At 39.8% G+C, this 15,679-nt stretch overlaps 1 long non-coding RNA gene across 1 annotated transcript; it reads right to left on the reverse strand.

Moving 5' to 3' along the window:
- Nucleotides 1-4,457: 4,457 nt before the first annotated feature.
- Nucleotides 4,458-15,679, reverse strand: LOC134476410 (uncharacterized). Its single transcript, XR_010048021.1, has 3 exons — nt 15,516-15,679; nt 12,836-12,975; nt 4,458-12,666 (listed from the first exon to the last, which is right to left on the reverse strand). It is a non-coding gene; the product is annotated as an uncharacterized LOC134476410 (long non-coding RNA).

Here is a 15,679-nt window from a genome sequence, read left to right on the forward strand (position 1 = left end):
TGGAATACAAGTCAGGGAAATAACAGAGTATAATTTATACACAGGAACAACTTGCAAAAAAAAAAAAAAAGCCTTCGACAGCAGTGAAACAAAAAACTTAATGACACTATAAAAAAGAAACTCTATAAAGAATCAGTGATCCTCCATAGTAACTGTACATAAAAATCACTTTGTGTTAGCCTTCTGTTGCTGCAGCAAAATGCCTGAGATAAACAAGTTAAGAAAGAAAGGGTTTATTTTGGCTCATGAATTCAGAAGTTTTAATCTATGGTTGGCTGGCTGTATGGTTTTTAAGCTGTGACAAGGCAAAAACAACATGATGGGACAGCATGGCGGAGGAAAGGTGTTCTCATTATGGTAATCAGGAAGCAGGGAGAAAAAAGAGACATCCCAATAGTATCATCCCATGGGAGCCAAGCCTCCGATTTGAGAGTTTTATGGGGAAATTGCAGGTCCAACCTATAACACCTCTGAGACCATTACAAAAAGGACCAAGGTGAAACTTTGTCTACTCCCCAGGAGATTCCCCTTCAAAAGGCCTGGATGAGACTCACAGACAGACAAGTTTTTAACAAGATTACACAATTTTTCAATGTGCAACCAGGGATAAGAATTCTTCACTAAACCAAGAGAATTCAAGGTAGATTCTCTTCTTTCCTACATCATCCAGCCTCTGCATCCAAGGGCAGAATGTTCAGCAGAGAGGTCTTCAGACACTCGTTTATGGCTGACACCTGCTCACAGCCTCACCCTCAGGGTAGAGCCAGTGATTTTCAGCTTTGTTCTGGGCAGCTGCTCCGGGGTGCCCTGTTGGCTTCCACCTCCTCTTAGCACTGCCGTCAGTCCAGAAACACTGCAGAAGCTGAAGTGAACTTTTTCTATTTGTTTGTGTGGCAATAATCTCAAAGTCTCCGCCAAAAGAATGTCCTTGGCCTCTGACAGGGCTGCCTCTTGATGCCTGCGTCCATTTTAAATAGGCCACAAACTAGCCCAGGAATAGTGCCCTCCACCAGGAGCCAAGCTGCTCGACAAGCCTATACCAGAAGAGAGAGATGGGGTAATTTAAATCTGAGGCTGTTTTCAATTTTTTTTTCTATTATTTAGTTCAAAGGAATGCAGGGACTTGGACTTAACTATAGAGAATAGGTCAAATGGAGATTGATTTGTGTGACAGATATTTTCAATTTGGGAGAAATTTTGACTTACATACAACAATGAGACCTAGAATTATGGAAAAGGATCAAGGGCTTATGACATTTGTTTTTAAACAAAAGGTCTAATTATTGGGAGACTAATCTACCTTTGAAAACCCTGGAATACAGATAAAGGCCAGATCCTTGAAACCTTAGAAAGGAACAAGAAAGCAGTGAAAAGGAAAGCAGAGTTCCTTTTTATGTGTAAAAGAAGAGAAAAATAAAAGTCTGCCTAAAAATAGCACAAGTTCAATGATGAAAAGAAACAGATATTAATGAAAGGTGGTAAATCTGGCTACCATGGGAACAAATGAGAAGTATAAAACTACTTTTTTACTGTGGGTTCTGCCCACAAATGGAATGTTGGCTATGTTCAGGGAACAGTAGAAAACACAAGCTCCCTGTCGTCATGAAATCTGCCACCTAGACGAAGAGAAAAATGCAACGTTAAATAGCCAAAGGATACAGAAATCCCAGCACCAAGCTGAAATTCGGTAGGCATTTCATGAAGACAGAGAGTAAATGTGATTGAGCTCTGGGACAGGGTTCTTCTGGCCAACCAGGGATGGGTTCTCAGGGATGTGAGACAGGGAGCCCCATCTCTGAGAAGGGATAAGATGCAGGAGGCAGGAGAGCACTGAGGCACATCCCGGTTTAGGGAACATGAAGAATACATTGAAAAGCCTTTGTTCTAGGATTTCCCTCCTCCAAAGAGCATCAACTCTGCCCTTATCTGGATAGCGCCTACCTAAGAAATTCAGTCTAGAGCAAGATCTTCAGAGAAAGACAGTTTTTCATGGGGTTTCAAAACCTGAGGGATGGAGAAAAAATGGAAAAAAATTTGTAAGCCTCCTCTCACATGCAGCATTTCTAACATGTAACCATTTAACCTTTGAAAATGAAAATACCAAATCAGCAACTCTATATGAATATCATTATCGCTTCCAGTGTAAGAACAGGAAATAGAGAACCAAAGAAGTTTAAAAACTGTTCTAAGCTCACAGAGCAAAGCAAATTAGTAGAAATTCTAGGAAGCCACGGAGGTGATGAGTGAAATCAAAGACAAAATGACGTCGGACTCAGGCATTCTTGAGAGAGTCAAGTCACCCTGCCACCCTCTAGCTTTGCTCTGTGGGTGTCCTTCTTTCTTGATCCCAAATTTTACTCACATTCTCTAAGGAGTCCTTAGATTGGAAAGATATAAAGTATTATTGGGGGATCTGGAATGTCTCCCAGGACCTTCTACATTGGTCTCCAGAGCAACAGTATTTAGAGTTGGGACTTTGAGAAGTGATTGTATCATGAGGGTTCTGAGCTCAGTAATGCTTTAATGTGTTTAAGGGTTATAATTTAATGGGCTAGTGGAGGCATGGAAACTTCAAACCTACTTGGAGGAAGTAGACCATTGGAGAAATTACCTTGAATGATATATTTTTCTCTTTTTCTCCATCTGCTTCTCTTCACCATGAGCTGAGAAACTTTGTTGTCACACACCCTCCCCACTATGATGCTCTGTTCCCTGCAAACTCAGAAACAATGGAACCAAGTAAACTTAGACTGAAATTTCTGAAACTGTAAGCCACAATAAACCTTTCTTTCTTTAAATTGATGTTCTCGGGTATTTTGTCACAGTATAAAAAGCTGATTAATAGAGGCTTCTGTGTGTGCCAGGGATCCCACAATTAGCATGGAATAGAGCTCAGATTCTGGGATTTTATGTTCCCCATGCATGGATCCAGCTCTGAGGAGAGCCTGGGTAAATAGGTGGAGCTGCTGTGTATGCTGGCTCTGGAAACTGGTAGAAGAGTTCAGCTTCCTGTCAGTCATCTGCACCACCTGTTTTCAGAGACATGGGAATGTCTGCCAATTGCTACTATTTTGGATTTGGAGAAGACATGGAACAGGACAGCAGAGTATGCCATTTCACATGTGGCTTCTCTCTCTCTCTCTCTTTTTTTTTTTTACCCTGAGCCAGCTATTGAAAATATTCACTGACAAATAGAGTAAACCACAGACTCACGACCCTTTACCCTCACACCCATCTCAGATTTTCAGAATAAGAGCCAAAGTGGAAGTATGCCTGGCATCTGTCTAAACAATGATGCAAAGAAAATATTGTCAAAAAACATGACCCATCACAGTTATAGCCTCTGCGCTGACTCAGAGGGAAACTGATAATATAGATAATTAGTGTCTGCAAACTATAGCCTCACAGAAGTGGGCTCTACACCAGCTGCAGGATCAGAGTAGAGATGCTATCTTTGCCACTCTGTGGTGTCTCTGATCAATGAATAGGAATATACAAACCAGCCTTTTCAATATGCCAAAAAGGATCCAATTCCTACTGCTTTTAAGGGAAAGCTACTGATAGTTCATTAGGCCAAGTCAACTAGGAATAGAACACAACTAAGTTTTTTTCAACTTAAAGGCCAGTTGCCACCAAATCTTCTTCCCAGGGACACAGCCAGAAATGTTGTCATATTGGGCAGAAACTGATCTAAATAGCATCCATTCCCATACACACACACACACACACACACACACACACATACACATACACACACACGTACACATATATCTTCTCACGCATGTACACATCATGGGAAACATTGAATACTCTATATTAAAATAAAATCCTTTCTATCCTATCATTTAAAACTACTTTAAAACTTTATAATTATTGTTAAATAAAAATAATCATGTAGACAGCTTTATTTAATGCCAAATCTAAAACTTTAAAACTGACTAATGCAGTGTTTTCTTTTCTCTAAGAGATTTATTCTGTCAGCTTCTGGGCACTTTAAAAGGCTTCTACAAGCTAAACAAAGGGTTTAATCAAGCTGCCAGCCTTTTCTTCTTGCAGTTAGTGCAGAAACAAAATACAAAATTAAATCCAAGAATTTCTCCTTTCTAAAATTTAAGAATGATACCAGATTTGCCACAAAAAAAGTAAACATTTGCCAGTAAAATAAGCTAGTTGCAGTCTTACCTCAGCTCAGGGTATACTTACTTTCTATAGTAATTATCCAGTAAATTGTACAGAATAGAAAAAGTCTGCAACCAGAATCCCAACTGAAACATTGAACCCAACAGATGCATGGAAAACTTTTGCCCAGTAAGTAACAAGTGTGACCTATTATCTTCAAAGTCCACAGGTATTTTCAGTGCAGTGGAATGTGTTATTCAGTGACCCTGACCTACACCCACCACTCCTGCTGAACACAGAGGCACAATTTTTTTCAATTTTTATTTTAAAGTGAATAATGCAAAGCAAAATAAAACAGAATAAAGTCAATAAAACAAAACAGTGTAAGTGACTCAGGACTTCAAAACAAGATAATAGGAAATCAATAATGGTTACCATAATGCCTCTTGTCTTCAACATAACTGTCCATATCTTCAGACATAGTAAAAATCAAACAAAACAGAACAGAATAGAACAAATAAAAGCAAAACAATGAATGTAATAAAGGACTTCAGAACAAGATAATAGTAAATCCAAAATGGCCACCATAATATATCCTGTTATTTTTGAAATAGCTTCTCATGCCATCAGATATAATAAAAACAAACAAGACAAGACAGAAAACCCAAACCAACAAAACAATGAAAATGATACATGACTTCAAAACAAGGTAGTAGAGAACTAATAATGGTCACCACCTTCAGAAGGAGATCCCTCAGAGATGCCACATTTTGTATTGTTGTCTTCTAAAAATATGATCAGATTACCGGTTTTAGGCCTGCAAAGTCAGTGAAATACAACACTACAAGCATTAAGCTATATTTTACCTCAATAGCCTGTGTATCTCTGGATCATATGGTCACTCTTGGTAGGGGTAGGGGGGATTGGCTCTTTTTGCTTTCCGGTCCATGCACTAGAAGGGGTTGGCATCTGGTTCTCCCCACAGTGTCCTGTGCATGGCACCAACTCCTCGTTTACTTCTTGTCTTCTGCCCCTGCAGTCTGTGAATGGTGCCAACTCATGGGAAAAGGCTGGCAGCTGGTCCTCCCCAGAGGGGCCTGTGCAAGGCACCAACTTATAGGGAGAGCTTGCTTCTTGTTGACTTCTTGTTCCCCTGTGGTCCACAAATGGTGATTCAGGGGGAAAGGCTGGCATCTAGCTGTCCCCCTAGGGGTCCATGCATGGCACTGGCTCACAGAAAGAACTCACTTCTTGTTGACTTCTTTTTCTCTTTCCCCACAGTCTGCAAATGGCATTGACTCATGGAAAAAGTCTGGCATCTTTTCTTCCCCTAGCAGCCTATGCATGGTGCCCACTTGCAGGGCCAGAGGTAGCTTTTGTTGAAAGTGACTAAGGTTTATGAGAAAACTAGAAAACCTTGACCCAGAGACACATCATCATCACCAAACCTTGAGCCACATCCTGAATGCCTTCACATAATGCCCTCCTACATTTTTAAATTAATTCTGATTTCTAATCTTAAATTGTTCTCAGTGTACCCAGTCATTCATTATCCTTTCCCTGATAGGATCCTTTTTTTATTTAAAGAAAGACAAAACAAAATAAAAAATTGGCAGAAATAATACATACTTTCAAAGAAAAAAAACAGTAGCAAATCACTAATTGATGTATACATATTGTCCCCCCACAAATAGTTGTTCAATATACAAAAGTGGAACACATAAATGGAAATTCAACCAGGGAGACTGCAAACAGTTCTGTTCAACTATCCAACAAAACCTAAGTAATGTGGCTATCAATCCTATACACTTAGACATGTATGCATTTATCTATATCTTCATTTATGTTGAGACCTAACAAAACTTATTAGATTAAAATCTTTCTGAACAAAGATTAATAATATTGCTGGATTTCACATCATGACACTCCGGAAAATCAGCACTGGGTACTGCAGTGCCCCTTTCTTTCCTTCGAGGTATTTGTTCATTTCATCATGTGTCATAAGATCAGTTCTCATAAACTGTTTATAGGTTTTACACAAGCATGAGTCTTAACATGTATTACTATCCTTTCTATATTACAGGGAGAAACAGAACAAAGCAGGACAGAACTAAACATATTCCTATAGACACATAAAACTAAAAAGATATATAAAACGGCTGTATTAGGAGTTCTACCATGGTCACTGTGCTGTTTCTTGTTATCATCAACAGAACTGGCTATATCATTAGATAAAGTATAATTGACCATATCAGTACATAACAGAATTAACAGAAATACAACTTTGTAGATAGTGTAGAGCTACAAAAACAGGTAGTAATCAGAATGGATATCGTGGTGAATCACTGTCATTTTCAGTATAGTTGTCTATACTCCTCAACTTGATACCAGCAACCCAACAGTTTGAATAAAATCTGTCAATAATAAGCAGCAATAAAACAAGTCAGATTTAACTAAGATCAGTCATGATACAACAGTATAAGTCATACAGGATCCGGATTGAGTTAATAGGAAATTAAAGATGACCACTGTGCTATGTCCTGATATCTTCAGGACAGCTGTCTTTCCCCTCAGATCCAGTGCTTGTAGACAAACTAGGACGGAGCAAGTTCCAACCAAGCAGAGTGGTGTGATTAATAAGGGTTTTAATTCCTGATACAATATTAGCTATACCTTCTGCTATTTTTTGAAGACTATTCCTCCCCTTTACTCCCCCAGAATGAACTGTGTATTTTTGGGTCTCCCCAACACTCACGGTTTTATATTGAGGGGCAACCTGCTATTTACCTAAGTGTTTCCAAACTTTCTCACTCCTGGACTGGATTTCTAGTTATAGTTCTTCATTTATTAAAGCCTGTCTGTTCAACCTATCCATAAATACTGGCCCAGTTACCCCTACTACTCTCTGGTTCCCTATCACATTGAGTTCCGTTTTCTCATATTTGATTTTGGTCCATATAACCTTCTTCAGGCTAATTATATTTCCTATAAAGAGCCTCTCGGTGGACCCTGCCTCTTGATCCACTCTGCCTGAGATTCTTTCTTTTTTTCCCTTAAGTTAGTGTATCTAGGCCATCTATATTAGTAAAAGGCAAAAGATTTATACAATCTGAAGAGAAACCAGAGTATAGGCCATCTATATTAGAAATTATATCCAATCTTCTTTGCCTCATTTTTGTTGTGCTCTTTTTCTGACATTAGTTGTCTGTTTCTCTTCTTCATTTTGCTTTCTGCTCCATTCATTGAGGCCTCTCTGCCACATGGAATCCTGGCACTTTTCTCTCTCTTTAGAATGTCCTACAGTATTCTCTGTAGAGTTGGATTGGTGGTTGAAAATTCCCCCAATTCCTCTTTATCTTGGAAACACCTTGTTTTTCCATTAATTTCTAGGGACAATTGTGCAGAATTTATCAGTCTTGGCTGGAGGTTATTGTCTTTCAAGGCTTGGATTATTTCGCCCCATGCTCTTCAAGATTTGATGGTTTGTGCCGAGAAGTCTGCTGTAATTCTGGTGGGTGTTCCCTTGTAAGTGATCTGTTTCTTGTCTCTAACAGCTTTTAATATTCTGTTCTTATATTGGATTTCTGGAATCTTGATTATTATATGCCTGGGTGTAGTTCTGTTTTGATTGTAGGTGGCTGGAGGTCTGTATGCCTCATACATTTGAGCATCTTTTCCTTTTCCCATTAGTATTTCTTTAGTTTAAATGAAATTTGTACAGTTGTGTTTCATGTTCAAATAGGAATAAAATTTCCTCAAGTGTGGTAATTTTAGTGTAAGTTCTTTCTATAACAATCAGTTATACTTATCTGAATTAAGCGATCAATTGTAATGAAGAAAAGAAAAAATTCAATACAAACACCACTAGATAATTATTACAGTCCTGACAATGACCTAAAGTTTAATATTCACTAACTCACATGACCCCCTGACAACCTTTTAAAGTAAGTGGTATTGTATCCTTTTATAGACAAAGAAAGTAACCAAAAGTCAAATTTCATTAACAATTGATTGCTTGTTTTAGTTTGGGGTATTTTTGTTTTTGTTTTGATACAGGGGCTCTCTGTGGTTCAGATTGGCCTTAAACTCACTATGCATGAACTTGATTCATTCTGCCTCAGCCTGCTGAATGATGGGATTAGTTGTGCACTCTCAAGCTCCATATCACTGACAACTGAGTAAGAGATTCTAATGGTTCCATTTGAGTTTTATTCATAGTCTTTCCTCTATATCACATAGCTTATTAACTTATTTCCAGAAAAAATAACAATCATATCATGGTAGCTACAATAGAAAAAATCAGTGTCCAAGGAAAAGCTGAAAATTTAAACTCTTCTTCAACAAAACAGGAGAATCAAAGATAGTTAGTCCCAGGGTATAGAAAACGGAGATGAATATCTTTAATTTCAAGAAAAAGGGAAAAGACTAAAGATGAGATCTATCCTAGAGATAGGTATTTGTAATAAAGAAAGAAGATTTAATTCCAATATTGCTTATTTAATTCTGCTACATGTCTAAATACTCTGCTGTAGTTTGGATCTTAAATGTCTCCCAAAGACCCACACATAAAAGACTTTGTCCCTATAGGGAGCTAGGGGAACTTTAAGAGATGGAGCATGGTGAGTGACCTGTGGGTCATGGGGCCAGGCCTTGAGGGACCATGGAACCCTGCTCCTTTCCTCTTTCTTTCACTTCTGAACCATGAAGGAAGTAGTTTGATTTCACTATCTACTTGGACCATGATGTGCTGCCTTGCCCCAAAAAATAATATCACCTACCACGGACTATAACCTTTAAAATGTGAGCCAAAATAAATGTTTACTTTCTATAGTTGGTTAACTCAGGTATTTGTTTTAGTGCTGTGAAGCCAATTTACACACCCACAAACATAGAGGTGTTTGCCCCATACCTTTCACCTATAGTTCTAACAGAAATTATTTTATTGCTAACATACCTAATTGGTGGTGATCACCTCCACCAAAATATGTCATGCAAATTGTCCACCTTCATATATTTTAAGATTATCTGCAGTCTTTTATCAGATTGAGAATCATCTGGCTCACACCAGATTGTCACCATCTAATATCCCAAAGTGATGGAAAATGCTAGAAATTAATGAGGGGTCAATTACCCCTCTTCTTCGATATCTCCCTTCAACTAAAACATTAAATTTAAGTACTACAGTAAAAAAAATTCTTATTCTAAGAAACTAAAAGAAGAAACACTTTGCTTATTTGACCTGTACATGTTACCACTCCTACCTACATTTATAATATTTTGATAGATAACAGGAAGATGAATCTCCCAAGGATCTTTGAAGAACATACTTAAATATTTCAGAAATGCATGGAATTGTTTCCTGAGTGACAATACTATAGTTAGGAACTTTCTTTCAGAAGGAACATGGCTGCGTAGGGAGGAACAAGGCCACACAGCTAATCTAAAGACAAGCATGATGAAAAGCAAAAGGTGAGCAGCTTGATTATCAAAATAAAGTCATCTGCATCATTTTTAGGTGCTGCATGGCCACATGACATTATCTGTGGAGGCTCCATGAGATAGAATCGTCACACACAGAAAATTCAGCATCTAAGTAGAAATTCAACTTGCATACATTAGGAAATCTATGATAGTTTGTGGTAACCCTAATAAATGGGGAAGGGAAGGACTGCCTACAGTGATGTTTCCATCCTCACCCTTCAAACTCTTGTACTCATTGCAATTGCACAACTATCTCTACATCAATGATAAATGAACCATCACTCAGAAAATCTATGCTAGATTTACGGGTTACAGTACAATGGATAAAAAAAGTCACATTCGAATCTTGACAACACTACCACTCACAAGTTTTGCGATCTTGGACAACTTCTTACCCCTGAACCTCTGTTTCCCTCTCTATAGAATGAAAAGTAACAAGAGCTCCTGCACAGCTGTGGTGAGAATTGAGTAAAATAAGTGTAATAGAATAACCAGCAATCATGTATTAATTCCTGTCTAAATGGTCACAGTATCCAGAACTTTCTTACAAGAGTCACAGTTGAGAAATGAACTCCATACTGTGAACCCTCACTCCCTTTCTACAACATTAGAGATGGAGATAGAAAGAGTTCAAGGCAAAGAATGATGAGGTGGATGGAGACAGATTTCCCAAATAGGGAAGAAGAAACAAGTCAACTTGGTATCAAGAAAGGAGTTTAGATAATTAAGAAGACTGTTATATTCTTCCCTTTGGGATTGGGCTAAGACCAGAGCCATTGTGTTTTGGCACCCAGTATCAGACATTATATTCACTGTCTGTAATTGCTCTTTGATGTACAGGTCTAAACTTTAGAATGACATTAAGCAGCTATGAGAAAGAGCCAAGAGCAAAAATTAGGATGCCAAATTCACAAGTCCCAAGTCTAAATCCCTCTGCTAGATCTATTAAGACATCGATGATTCGTTGTCCAAGTTCTGGTCAGCCTAAGCCAAGCCTGAAAAAGGGCAAGGTGTGGTCCCTCTTCCCTTGGGACAGACATTTCTAGCCAACCTGTAGAAACCTGACAGCTCGGAGTCTTTGCATAAAGGGCATGTCTCGGAGCGGGCCTGCTGGTGTAGCAAACTTCCAAGAGGCCTAACACTCTGCTCACATAATGGGCTCCACATGCAGCCACAGCTATTAATAGCAGCAGCCTGTGTGTGTTTTGTTAAAGCCTCTAGATCATATTTCTTCACTTTGCAAGTCTATGTCCTACAATTGCTCCATTAAATTTTGCCTCCCTTTCCTCCTGCTCCACATTCTTGGAAATTCACAGTCAACTATGCAAACAAATATACAGGATTATAAAAATATTTTTAAGTCATCATTTCCCCTCTCTGTTTTTCTTCTGCTTCCCTAAGTGTGAATTTCTATAGTATTGGCTTCCTGGAAACTTAGATCTGACAAGGGAGGGCAATGGGACAGATGGTGAATTTAGCAGAAGGGACAGGAAGAAGCAAAAAGAACAGCAAGCTGGTTAGCTAAATGTCCTCCTAAATGAGTGGAAACTAAGCCAGAAAATGGCATCAGAAAAGCAAGAAGTCATTAGACAAAGTAAGTACAGACTAAAGGGAAGACAAAAGAGGATCAGGTGACTAATCAAAAAATAAAAACTATTTACCTGCAGAACATGGGGAGACAAAAACAGTTCCATCCTCTGATAAAGCAGAAGACAGAGAACCCGTGTACGAATAATGTCATAAGCCATGTCCCGGCGGCCCTGTCCCCCTGCAGTGCAATCTAGAGGATTGTTTTACCAAGTATTTTGCAAACGCCAGCTCTGGACACACATTTTCTGTAAGGAGACAATCCCACATCGTCTCATCTTCTACACATGTTTAGATAAGTGTAAAGTCTTCTTAAAAATGTGGAAACCTGTGTTGGCTATTCGTCTTTTATATAATCAGAAAATAGTGGGCTGAATCTCAGGAAGCTTTGACTGTCTTAGATGTCAACTTTCTATAGGTTGAGGAGAGAATAGTTTTTAGATCCCATGATACAAAGTATGCTAAATGGCAGCTTAGGGTCAGAATCATGGCTTTCATGTTGTAAACAGCTTAGATTACCTTCTATTCTCATTTAGTTTTGAGTAGAAGTGTTTTACAAAGAAAACTGCTCCCTGATCTTGGCTCCCATATACTCTCCATGACATCTTTGGTCATGATCATCCATTTTTCCTGGTATCTTTATTAATATTCCGTGAAAATTAAAATTTTGAATAGGTAGAGTAAATGCATTTTGCATTACAAATTCTTGGGACATAATAATGACCAAATGATTCATAATACCTGTGTACTGATCCTTCAAATAAACTAACACAATTTTTGAAAAGCCACATGCATATTTGGATTTCTTTCCTCAATTCCTCATGATAACATGAAATGGAGAGTAGGATCCATAAGGTCTTGAGTTCAATTTCCAGTACAAAAAAAAAAAGAATAGTGTCCTTCAGAAGAGAAATTTTTAGCCCAGTTTTTGTTTTGGTTTCTGCTAAAATTAGTAGAATTTACTATAGCCTGGGTTAGTGCCTACTCTTGCTCGATCCCTGTAATAATGCGAGTTAGATATGATCTCATTTTACATGCAGTAAGATCAGGCTTCGGGAGAGAGAAACTTACCAAGGATTACACAGCTTGCAGACACCTGGGGAGGAGCCAGATTTACTCCACAGCCTCAGCCTGTTACCCGCTCAGACACACCGGCACCTGCAGCACAAGTTGAAGATTTCTGGAAGCGTTAGGATGTGACTGTGAATGTATAAATCCTTAGAGCGTAAAACTAACTTAATCCTCTTCCCTAAAGCCCCTGAATATGGCACAAGGGTTTTGTAATCCCCCTTTCCACGAGTGATGCCTCGAAACGTGTTGTAGTCCAGCGTCTCCGCCTCTTTCTGTGCATCCACAAGTGCCACGTTCCCAACTGCTCGGTCCCATCATGCGCTTCTCGGTGGAGATTCTTCCGCCCAGTCTTCTCCCTTCACCTCCTCCTGCTCTGTAGCAGACCTTCCTGAATCCACTTCTAGATCACTGCAATAGCCAAGAATTGAAACAAAAGTCTCTGAATTTCAAGGGACACAAACTCACCTCCAAGCAGCCCAGGTAAAACAGAATTTGACTGAAAGGAAGGGTGCAGGGTAAAGACTGGTGCGAGCCTTGGACCTCAAGCAGGACTGGGAATAAGAAAATGAATGCTCACCTCCCAGTGGTCCCACCTGCTAATCCTGCTTCTCTCGCCTTCATCCTCTCTGTGCATCCCCAGCATGACCGGAAATAGCACTTGTCCTCCAAAGGGGCAGCCCGCAGCCTCTGCGGCTGAGTTACTCTCCTTCTCAGAATCTGTTTGGAAAAAAGGAGGTGAGGGAGAATCCCCACTAAGCAAACCTCTAGACCGTTTGAACGTGGTCGAGGAGCAATCGAGTAAGGCCGTAGGGACGCTTTTGGAGTGGAGCAGGGCCAGTTCCCAGAACAGGGTGCAGGCTTTTTGCACCACCCCAGATCTGCCCTTGCTTTTTATTCTCCTTGCACCTCCTTCAGAATCTCTCCTAATAACCTACACCCTAAACCAGCTTCACAGCACCCATCCCAGAAGCTTACTCCCTCACCTCTGCAGGCCTTCTTTGAGTCCCTCACACCACACAGGAGCTACTGTTCTGCTATTATTGACCTTACATTAAGAAAAGGGGAGATGCCAGGTTCAACTGACACCCACCTCCGGCAGTGATGTCGCATGTCAGTCTAGCAGCTGGCAGAACCTGACCCCCGCAACATCCATCCACACACATTTGCACACCCAGTGTTGGGCACACCGAGGCCCCAGGATCCTATGGAATCTACAGTTACCCCACCAGCATCCCCACACTCCAGGGAGTGCAACAGTAAATAGCAAATAAAAACAACAGAGAATGAGAGATGAGGAAGAAAGGAAATGGTTTTCTATTTTAGCACCAATATAATGCTTTTTGCTTCTCTTGTTTTTCCTTTTTTAAATGAGGCCTCCCATTTTTATTTTGCACTGAGCCCTGCAAACAATGTAGTCAGTCATATTAGTCACCTAATACTGTGCCAGATATCTAAGAAGTATGGAGTTATATATAGGTTTTTATTATCAGCATTCCAAACTGCTCACATGAAGTCTGACACTTTCATAAGACAAAGGGGTTCCAAAATTATTTCATTTGAACTTCCAAGATAGATAAGATGTGAATATTATGTATATTTTGCAGAAGAAAAAGCTAAATTTAGAAGTCAGAAGATTAAACATGTAACTGATTAGTGGCAAAAGGGGACTCCGTGACCAGGAGCTTGTTTTGCCCTTCAGTGACCCGTGGGGCAGCACAGCAAACTTTTTTTCGCCCTCCTGGAGACAGAATGAGCCAACAGTATTGAGCTGTCTGGAAACTTCTGGGTGTCACAGCGCTAGGAGTATTTGCTGGGCCACTGCCCCAAGGAGTTCCACCCTTCCCTGCATTTATTTTCTTTCTCAAACTTCACAAAACCATAAAAACCAAAGATGACACCTGAGAAGCAGCCATCCAACTCTGAAAACCCAGCTCGAGGCTTGGACAGCGGGACCACAAGATGTGTTTCTTTGCAACTGTTGACTTAAGTCTGTTTACCTGGTGCCTTCTTTCCAATTTCCTTCCCTGGAACTTGTGCAGCCCTCAGGCAGACTGGGGTTTTATGATGTATTCATCACCCATCCCTCCCTAGGACACGGCACCTCTCCCTGCAGCTGTGAAAACCACCCACTTGTACTCAGGCGATGCAGTAAGGATAATTCCTCGGAAATAATACCTGGGTCTGGCCAAAAGGTTTTTCCCAATTGCCCAAGATCTGGTGATAAAAATACCAAATATGGGGTGTAGTGAAAAACAGAGGTCAGACCAACTCACAGGGTAGAGTGGACCAGGAGTCATAATTTGAGATGAAGGAACAGAGACACTGCCAGATGCCAAGCTCCTGAATTTACCCTGGGGTGCCCTGCCTTGCAGATGCTTAGAGTAGAAGGGGAGTCACACCCCAAGAGGCCGTGGCTAAAACAGAGGTGCTGTTGAAACTGAACTAAGCCCAGAAACTGGTTGCCTTGAGTTTCAGATTTTTTTCTAATTACCTTCACTTTCCTGATGGGATTACTAAATAAAAAATGAGTGTAGACTCAGTGGCTAGAATATGAGGCAGCAGTTGAGATTGGTCCTTAATTGGAAAACATACAAATTAGTAGTAGGTAGATACATTTACTATGACCTGTTGTTATCCATTGGACCCTGCATATATAATTTCTAATTCTCACAAAGGTTCTGAATCACATTTCTTATTAAGGGTATCTTAAACATGAAGACATTGAGGTTGGAGAAGAAGCATAACATGTCTCAGTTCACACAATAAATCACACTATCGGTACAATATCTCTCCACCAAGCAAGTTCTACTCATGCTCTGTCCACTAAGCCTCTCCTTTGGGCCATGGTGGCTGCCATTGCTAACATCACAGGAATTCACAACTTGCTTTTCAGGAAGAGGGCCAGTCTCTTAAAGAGCTGGTGGCTTAGGGAACTGCCATCCAGAATCCCAGGGGTGCCTCTCCACTGGTGAAGAAGGCTCACTGTCACAGGTGAAGAAGGAAAACAGGTGCAAAGACGCCTGTCTTTCCATTAGCTAATTAGTTTTGTACCTTATTTCTCTTTTTGCATCTAACCAATTCCCTTACTTATGGAAGCATTTCTTCAAAATATAAATTAAGATCAAGGAAAAGCATTGAGAAGGTATACTTCTATAATTCTGTCTGCTTGGCAAATAGAGAATAAAAGTAAAGATGATACCACCACTATCACCAGGTAGAAATTTGTATCTCTTGAAAACAATCAGTTGTGAAGTTACCTGAATTGTATTAATTCCTGCTCTTGCATCTTGCATTTCAAACAAGGGAGAGGTTTTCTGTAATTACATAGATAGTCAATAAGGTAAATTCCTATATAAGTGCATTTATTTTTCACAGTTTGCATAGAAAATAAATTTTGTTGACTCCCATCTAGTATTCAGTT

The sequence above is a fragment of the Cavia porcellus genome, unplaced genomic scaffold (genome assembly GCF_034190915.1).
Source record: "Cavia porcellus strain 051 isolate PalLab524CR breed Dunkin Hartley unplaced genomic scaffold, mCavPor4.1 scaffold_6, whole genome shotgun sequence".
NCBI lineage: Eukaryota > Metazoa > Chordata > Mammalia > Rodentia > Caviidae > Cavia > Cavia porcellus.